The 9,447-nt window shown below is 36.0% G+C and overlaps 2 protein-coding genes across 7 annotated transcripts in view; both read left to right on the top strand.

Annotated features, from left to right (window-relative positions):
• Window positions 1-9,447, top strand: part of vipr1b (vasoactive intestinal peptide receptor 1b) — a 738,286-nt gene that overhangs the window by 162,294 nt on the left and 566,545 nt on the right. The gene's annotated exons all lie outside the window — the stretch shown is intronic.
• The window catches only part of boc (BOC cell adhesion associated, oncogene regulated), a 95,747-nt gene continuing 91,132 nt past the window's right edge, over window positions 4,833-9,447 (top strand). For both annotated transcript variants that reach the window (XM_087308190.1, XM_087308191.1), the window contains exon 1: window positions 4,833-4,929. The gene's annotated coding sequence lies outside the window, so the exon portion shown is untranslated. The remainder of the gene's footprint in view (window positions 4,930-9,447) is intronic.

The following is a 9,447-nucleotide window of genomic DNA, read 5'->3' as shown; positions in this document are numbered from 1 at the left end:
GTGGGTATCTGTTGAACAGGGCAGCTTTTTGTGGTAATGTACCATATTATGTTCGAGGTTTTCCCACGTGATGTGGATCTGTCTTTGCGATATCAGCTATTCACTTTTCACTATGTATTCCAACTGTGAGCAGTTATTCATTGTGTATTGTAGTAGAGTAGACTACCTTTTTTACCACCTGTTGGTTGAGACTTTAGTATTAGACAGTAGCCTACTGTTATTACATGTTTTTAAATGCTCCTTCTTATTGAGGCAGGTTTTATTCCCCTTATCAGGGGTAGGAAATCAAGCCAGTTTTGTTAAATAGTTTGACTGACAGGTATTAAACCTGTCACCACTATGTGACTGTGACAGCTTTTAGAGACTACTATAAAGTAAGCCCCTTTGTAGGCATAAACAGAAGTTCTAAAATCAGTCAAACTATTTAACAAAACTGGCTTGATTTCAAGCCCAATATGGAAATTCCTGTGTTACTTGAACCAACATTAATAAATATGGAAATTACATTACATGTCCAAAGTCTTCCAGGTTTAAAATATTTTTGTTAGGACTTTTAGAGGACACGTAATTATTACATGCCACTATATAATAAAGATTTCGTTTTTTCACAAGTACGTAATCATATGATCAATAAAAAAAGTAATTGTAATATATAATGTAATGTAATCTAATTACAGTTAGTTAACCCAAAAGGAGAATGTTTGTGTGTATGTGTGCGTGTGTCCGTGTGTGTGTGTGTTCATTATAATTAATCAAAATGTTTTTTTAAAAAAAGGCTTAAATAGGTTTGGGCCTATAGTTCATACCTATAAAATATATATAACATCGTTTTCTATCACATTTTTTCTGGTGAGAGTTAAACAAATACAATTTGTTGTAATTAAATATTATTTAGTATACAATCAAATATAATATTTTTATAATAATGTAATGTTATGTAATAATAACATTACAAAATAAAATATCCATCATAGAGTAGTCCAGCAGTCAAATTTATTTAAAAAAATGTATTATTTTAGTTGTAAATTAATTTAAAATAAAAAATAAAAATCATTTAAAATGTAGAAAAGATGATTGAGTGATATAACAAACTGCAATATAAATAAAAAATAAATAAAAGTACAAATCTGCATTACAGGACTTGTGTCCCATGGCTGGAATTGCTTAAGCCCCCTGGGCCCACATGATGTTGCAGTCAGTTACTGTACATCACTGGACCAAGTCTGGCTTCCAGACAATGGCCAAACATGGACCATATCGGGGCCAAGTCTCAGCCAAGTTAATAATCCGTAACTGGGCCTAAACTGGACCAGATGTTGGTGTGTCCCGACTGCAATGAAATTGATAAACCCATCAATCGTTGCGTTTTGGGCACATATGGGCATGGTTTTTCTAAAAGTGACATGATTGGTAGATTTTTTTTTTTTTTTTACTTAAAAATATATTAAATATATTTTAAATGTGGGCCCAAACTTACAAGGCCTACATATCAGTTTTGTAACATCTGAACCAAATACTACATTTGACATCTTGCCCATGTCTTGTGTGCTGCCTTAAAGACGTTGCCATCTCTGCCAAAAACGGGCCATGTTTGTCTGACATGCTGTATGCCATGCCGGATTAATGACTACTGTGCCAGCTTTATGCCAAATCTGTACCAGGATTCTTTGCTACCTGGGCCGTTTCCCTTTAGGTTGGAAGTTGAAACTGATTACATTATCAAGGTAACTTAATCATTTACTACCCATTGCATACTATGTAAATACTATAACAATAATAGAAAAATAGCAGCTTTACAGTTCTTGATTTGTTCACTAAACAGAGCTGAACCTTGCCTGCCACTGAAAATTGAGATTTGGCTATAGCAGAATAAAGCTTTAGCATTATGTCCAGAAGAGGTCGCAATTTCTAATGTCTGTGTGGTTTCAAATGCCCCAGATGGAGATTATACTGTAAAATGAACGGTACATCAGATTGGATGTTTAAACAAGTTTTTGGTGTTAGCCAATAAAAGTTCCTTAACTTAGGCAGCTCATACCTGTGCCTTATTATTCAATTCAATTCACCTTTATTTGTATAGTGCTTTTACAATGTAGGTTGTGTCAAAGCAGCTTTACACAAAAGGTCATTGTAAATTGGAACAGTGTAGTTCAGTTTTTTGTGTTTAAGTTCAGTTCAGTTTAGCTCAGTTCAGTGTGGTTTAATAATCACTACTGAGAGTCCAAACACTAAAGAGCAAATCCATCGAGGCATAGCTCTACCGATCCCAAACCATGCAAGCTAGTGGCGACAGTGGCGAGGGGAAAAAAAACTTAACCAATTGGCAAAAGTGAAGAAAAAACCTTGAGAGAAACCAGACTCAGGCACGACCATTTTAATTTTTCCACCGGCCAAACATCTTGCAGAGCTGCAGTCTCAGTGGCGGAGGCTGGAAGCAGGCGGAGGCTGGAAGCAGGCGGAGGCGAAGACTCGTCTGTTCCTGTCACAGGAATCAGTCTCATGCTCTCCACTCCTCCATGACCACCACAGCAGCTGCTCAGGATACGGCCTGGTCCAGGATATGGAAACCATGGGATCATCTCAATCAGTGGCGCTGCATAGTCTAAGGACCTCGGGATGAGTATCTCCAGATGGAAATAGAGCATAAAGAGAATAATTAGCGTAGCGGCTGTTCATAGTGTATATAAACATGGTGCAGAAACCTGTGTGGAAACCCACTAAGTGATGCAGTGAGTGTATGCTTTACTAAACAGATAGGTCTTTAATCTAGTTTTGAATTGGGAGATTGTGTCTGAGCCTCGGACGTTATCAGGAAGGCTATTCCAGAGTTTAGGAGCCATAAATGAGAAGGCTCTACCTCCTTTACTTGACTTTGCTATTCTAGGTACCAGAAGCTGTGAGTTTTGAGATCTTAAAGAGCGAGTTGGTATGTAGCGGGACAGATGGTTGGTTAGATAAACAGGAGCTAGATTATTTAAAGCTTTATATGCAAGAAGCATAATTTTAAATTCAATACGAAACTTAACAGGCAGCCAGTGTAAGGAGTATAAAATTGGGCTGATATGATCATATTTTTTAGACCTGGTAAGAACTCTGGCAGCTGCATTTTGTACTAATTGAAGTTTGTTAATAGAGGATGCTGGGCAGCCAGCAAACAGAGCATTACAGTAATCCAGCCTACTTCACCGATCAGACCCAGTCTAATAAGTGTTTTTGACTTGAGGAGGGACATGAGCAGGAGTAAATATGGAACAAAGTAACTGCGCGCTCTCATAAAGTGGTTGGGAATAGCAGTGCAAAATGCCAGGTTAGGGGTCGTCACGGAAACCCTCCATACACTGGGTGGGGCCCTTTGTGCCAAGAATGGCTGAGTGGAGGAGCGGCTGAATGAAGGATTAATCCCACACCAGTGAATCTCAATGCTCCGGCCCCGTCAAGAACCAGGAGCTCATTCCCATGTGCTGGTCTTTATTTCAGCCATTCAAGAGTCAATAGGTCTGATACACCCCCAGCCCTCCACACACACACTCGTGAACACTGAAAAAATTGCAGTCCAAATAAATGAACATATGGATACATAAGTGTGTTTACAAGTCATTGATAAATCAGCATTACAATATGAACACATTTTAATAATTGTAAATAGAAACTAAAGTAAACACATATTTAAAAACATAATATATTGAGAATTAATGTGTCATTTCTAACTCTAAAATAAAAGAATATCCAATTTACTTTCAGGTTGTTTACTTAGAAATTGCTTGTAAAAAACACTAAATTAAAGGTTACATTTTAGAGAAGACTTTAATTTGTTTTTGTAAAATGTACTCTTACGATATAAAATATTTTCCAAAAAATAAATAAATAAATAAAATAAAAATCAGTTCCTAAAGTTGTACTCTCACTCATCCATGCAGGCTTAAAAACACATTCATTCATGTCCACAACCCCCCTTATTCATGGCACACTTGTTTAAAACAATGAGGAGCTCTTATAATAAGTAGGGAGGTTGATGCAGCCTGGTTCTTCTTTAACACATTTAAATCTACCCCCACTTCACCTTCACCAAGAACCACAGCTGCCTCTCACTTCCCAGTCAAGCACATTCACGCACATTTTCTCTTTTATCAGCAGTTGACGCAATACATGTGGCAAGACTGACACACAGGAAAGTTTTACTCATTTGTGGAAGCTCAACATCTGCCTGATTTTACTATTTTGTAATGCTCATGCTAAGATTAACTACATAAGGTTAACATATGATTTGGTTGTTTTGGTTTTCTTTCTCCAGTCAGAATTACCCTTGTCAAAAATCCTATTGAAACTTCAGTTTATCCTTTAGGTTTCTATAGGATCTTAATGGATTCTAAAATTCTAATGGACATTCAGAAGTCTTTTATTGTATTTTCACTTTGTCTTATAGGATTTTAAAATCCTTTTGGGCATAATGACTAAATTTATTGGAATTTCCAGTTTGTCTTTAGGATCTGAGTTAGATTTTTAACATTATTAGACATTGTGTTTTTGTTATGGAATTTCACTTTGTTTTATAGGGATATTTTTTCTGTCAAATAATTATTTTTAGATCAGTAGTGTAGGATGTTTTTTATTCTTTGAAGACCTATGGTTTTTCTTGTTGCAAAAGATGTTTTTTGTATCTTATTTATGACTTTTTAAAAGGATTTTATTTTTTCTAATGTGTATATGTCATATTTTGTCATGAGTCATCCACTCTCATGTCTGTCAATTTTCCTGTTTCATGCAATAATACCTCATTTCATGACGACAGTAATATGCGGTTATGTAAGTCTCCAGCAGAGGGCAGCACCAACTCTGTTGTGTGTTTGTGGACATTCAATTGATATGTGTGTGAATTATAAGGGGATTTTCACTCGTTTCTCCCTCCTCACTCCTTGAAGAGTTTCTTTAGTAAGTTATTTTATCACCTCAATCACTTACATTTATGTAAACATTCCTTTATCCTAAATTTTAGAGCATGGCGTTCGTTTGTGTTTGCTTCAATTTTGCCTTGATGAGTTTTTGTTGCGAAAATCAACTATATTGCTTCTAAAATGCAGCTTACGTTATGTTTTAAGCAGGTTGACAGTTGTAATAGTTTTACTACATATACCATGGTTAAATACTTGTTTCTTTAGGAAAACCATGGGTAATTTGAGGTGACCATTGTTTACTAACGTACAACAATTTCAACGTGTTTTGGTTTTACGTAGTACAACATTTAGTAGTTTTATATATATATATATATATATATATATATATATATATATATATATATATATATATATATATATATATATATATGTGTGTATGTATGTATGTATGTATGTATGTGTGTGTGTGTGTGTGTGTGTGTGTGTGTGTGTGTGTGTGTGTGTGTGTGTGTGTGTGTGTATATATATATATATATATATATATATATATATATATATATATATGTGTGTGTGTGTGTGTGTGTGTGTGTGTGTGTGTGTGTGTGTGTGTGTGTAATTTAATGTATCAGTTTTCCTATTTTAAGATGTTATTTATTTTTGTGATTTCTAAGCTGTTTTTTTTTTTATAATTTTAATAACAGTTCTTGCTACTTAATATATCAGTGGATTCTGTGACACAATTTTATAATTGTTTGACGAAGAGCATTTAGTTGAATATAAATTTTTATTTTACATAAATGTTTTTACAGACAAAGAAACTTCTTCAGTTTCTCCCACAAGTCCGAAGGCATGTGGTATAGGTGAATTGAATAAGCTAAATTGGCTGTAGTGTATGTGTGTGAATGAGAGTGTATGGGTGTTTCCCAGTGTTGGGTTGCAACTGGAAGGGAATCTGCTGCAGCGTAAAACATATGCTAGATAAGTCGGCGGTTCATTCTGCTGTGGCGACCCCTGATTAATAAATGGACTAAGCTGAAGGAAAATGTATGAATGATTAATCATAGTCATCATCCTTGCTGTAAACTGCACCGAAACAATTCACATTTCCTTTTTAAAAGTACTTTTAATTTATAAATCAGTATCGAAACACTGACTTGCCCACTGGCCAATCACAAGCATCAAAATTAGTTTGTGTTCAGAATATAGATATAAAGTACTGTGAATAATGAAATCTTAACATAAACGACCAGTTGAACAAACAAATTGCTTTCAGAAGTGTTGATTGTGTTTTGTTGTAAATATCAAGAAGCAGACAGAGCCCCTCAAACTGTATAATGTTTGTACCCAGAAGCATATGTCATGCAGTTTACACACACATATCAGCCTGTGTGTGTGTGTGTGTATGTGTGCGTGTGTGTGCATGTGTGTGCATGAATTTGCGTTTGTGTGTGTCCAGGCAAGTGTCCGCCGCAGCTGTGCCGAGCTGTGATCTGAGGCCGGCTTTTGCTTGCTGTGAAAATATTATTGCAAGTGTTTATTATTACAGCACTGAGAGACAGTGGGAGTGTTGTGTGCCGTGCGGGCCAGTGAAAACGGGGTGTAGACCAAGAGAGTGTGTGTGAGGTTTTTTTTTATGCTCATTCCTCCCTATTCCCACCGTCCTGCCCCCATCGAGGCACGGTGCATTGTGGGTAGTGGGTAGGCCTATTGGAGTTGATTAGTTCCGGCTGAGTCTCAGATAGAGTTCTGACAGGCTGTAGAAACAGACTCACAGCATGAACGGCCCCCTCCCTGCCCTCTCCAGCAGACAATAGGAGCAGCATGACAAGAGCTTTTTAAAACACTCCATACACTCCACTCCTCTGTCTATCACACACACACACTTGTGCACACACTATGACCATATCATGGTATGCACAACAGAACTGACTTGACAAGAGCTTTGTAAGGTGTTCTGATGGGGCGCATCACTGTTATATACTTTGACTATTTCACCAATGTGTCAAACACTTTCTTAGCCACACTCCATGCTAATGTGGGCTTCACATAGGTGAGTGGGCTTCACAAACCACCTGTAGGACACATTTCTTCTCCATATGCACCAGACAGCTTTAAAAACGCCCAATGTTTTTTGGAAAACATTGTGCAATTCTGAGTGTGCTTCACACAGGTGAGTGGGCTCAACAAACCACCTGTAGAGCACGCACATTTTTTTGTCATATGCACCAGACGCCTTTAAAAATGCCCCATGCTTCTTGAAAAAAATTGTGCAAGTCTGAGTGTGCTGAACACAAGTGAGTGGGCTCAACAAACCACCTGTAGTGTTTCGTTTAAAAAAAGCTAAAATAAAAAACGCTAAATTTCGCTATCTAAAATCCATAACAATAATTCTTGTGTAGCACTCCCACAGCATTCTGACACTCAATGACACTTGAATACCCTTTCAGAAAAGTCTAGTGGCTGATAATGGGCTTTTTACAGTGTCTGCTCTAATGGTAATGTTGTTTTTGGTGTGTTTACATAGATGAATATGGCCACTTTGTAAATACACAGTACAGTTACGATCTTTTTGCCACATTAGATCATTATGATAACATGATATATGCCTGATTTCCTAAAAATAAATACCAAAAAAAAACACAACTGGAATAACTACAGCAGTCGCAATCATCTGATCTCATATGAAGCAAGAGATTGCGATGATGTGTGCAGGTGCTATAGTGGTGTCCCGTTTCTTATGGGTAAATTTTGAAGCCCTTCCCCTTCACACTCTGTTTTAAGGGCCAAGGGGAAGGGGTAGTGGGTACAAAAATAGAATTGGGATTGGGCCTAACTTTGAATTTTGGTTGTATATGAAAATCAGGTTACTTAAAAGCCCAACGTCAGTTGAAACGTCAAGATGAATTTTAGTTAGTTCTCGACAAACATAAAATCAGCCAAAGATCAAAGGCTAATGATGTTTGCTTTTGACATTGTATGGATTTCACATTATGACATTAAAGTGATGTTGACTTTTAGTTAGGTATTTACACAACATAAAACCCACCAAACACAAATATCTACTGATGTTAGACTTTGACGTTGTATGGATGTCATATCGTGGCGTAAAAATTATGTTGGATTTTAGTTAGTTAATGCCACAGCCTAAAACCAACCAAATATCAATGCCGTTGATGATTACGTTGGTATTAAATTAGATTAGGTCACCCAATGTCACAACCAAAATAGCACTAAAGATCAACATCAAATGATGTTTCATTTCACAGAATTTTCATTTTTGGGATGAACCATCCTTTTAAACCAGAGAGATGCCCAAAGTAGGGCCCATGGGCCAAAGTTGGCCAATTGTAACCTTTGTTTTGGTCTATCATCTCACCTGAGGATGATGTAGAGGGTTGGGGAGAATGCCTTTAACTGAGATTGTCTTTTGTAATTTGACGTATCATTTTTCTGTGTGCTTGTCTTAGTTGCTGAGCTACGAAAAAGGACACTGAAATTAAATGTTTGAATTAAATGTAAATGAATCTGAGTTTTTAAAATGTAAATACTGCCACATGACAAATAAAGGGCTATGCAGGAGACATGAGCGAGCAAATCAGGGCGAAAAACAGTGAAACAGAATTATAAATGAGATTGTTTAGTTTTTACTGTAATAAGTTCATTAAAAAATGTAAAAAAAAAAAAATAAAAAAATTATTTATATATATATATATATATATATATATATATATATATATATATATATATATATATATATATATATATATATATATATATATATATATATATATATATATATATATAATGGCCCTCTATAACCTCAATAAAGTTTGGTTTTAGGCCCTTCATAAAAAAAAAAGTTTGGCCACCCCTGCTTAAAACTAAAGGTGCAATGAAGAACCAAAATGAGCTTTCACAGGGATCCTAGATCCTTTCACTTTAGATCCTATTGTGTGTTTTGTTTATTTGTTTTTCAAAATAACCTTTTAGTAAAAAGTTTTTTTTTATATATATAATTATTTTTATTTTTTTTCCACCTTTAATTTAGATAGGATAGTGAATGTTACAGACAGGAAAGTATTGGGAGGAGAGGGGAAGGGTTGGCAAAGGAACTTAAGTTGGGAATTGAACTCGGGTCACCTTGAGCACCATAGTGCTATATGTCGGCGCACTTAACCACTGGGCTATTGGCACTAACAAAGAATCCGTTTATATAATAATAATAAGTTGGCGTTTCATTCCGCTGTGGCAACCTCAGATTAATTATGGGACTAAGCTGTAAAGAAAATGAATGAAGGTACATTTTGTGAAATGAAAATCTTTTTATTGAGTGATCAATGTCAACAAAGAACCTTTATTTTTCAAGTATACTTCATGCCAGAATTCCATACCGAGTCCCTCACATTTCCTTCAGAATTTCTAAAAGTGTAGTTTACATTGCGAAATTATCAAAGCGTAAACAGAGCTTCATCAAACACACTACTCAAACCTGTAGCTTCAAGTGCTTCCTGTGACATACGGACACTGGCTTCCTTGAGCACTTGATGCACAAACA

This window comes from Danio rerio, chromosome 24 (assembly GCF_052040795.2).
Source record: "Danio rerio strain M-AB ecotype USA chromosome 24, GRCz13ab, whole genome shotgun sequence".
NCBI lineage: Eukaryota > Metazoa > Chordata > Actinopteri > Cypriniformes > Danionidae > Danio > Danio rerio.
Note: the sequence above shows the minus strand (reverse complement) of the source record. Positions and strands in the feature narration are given on the sequence as shown.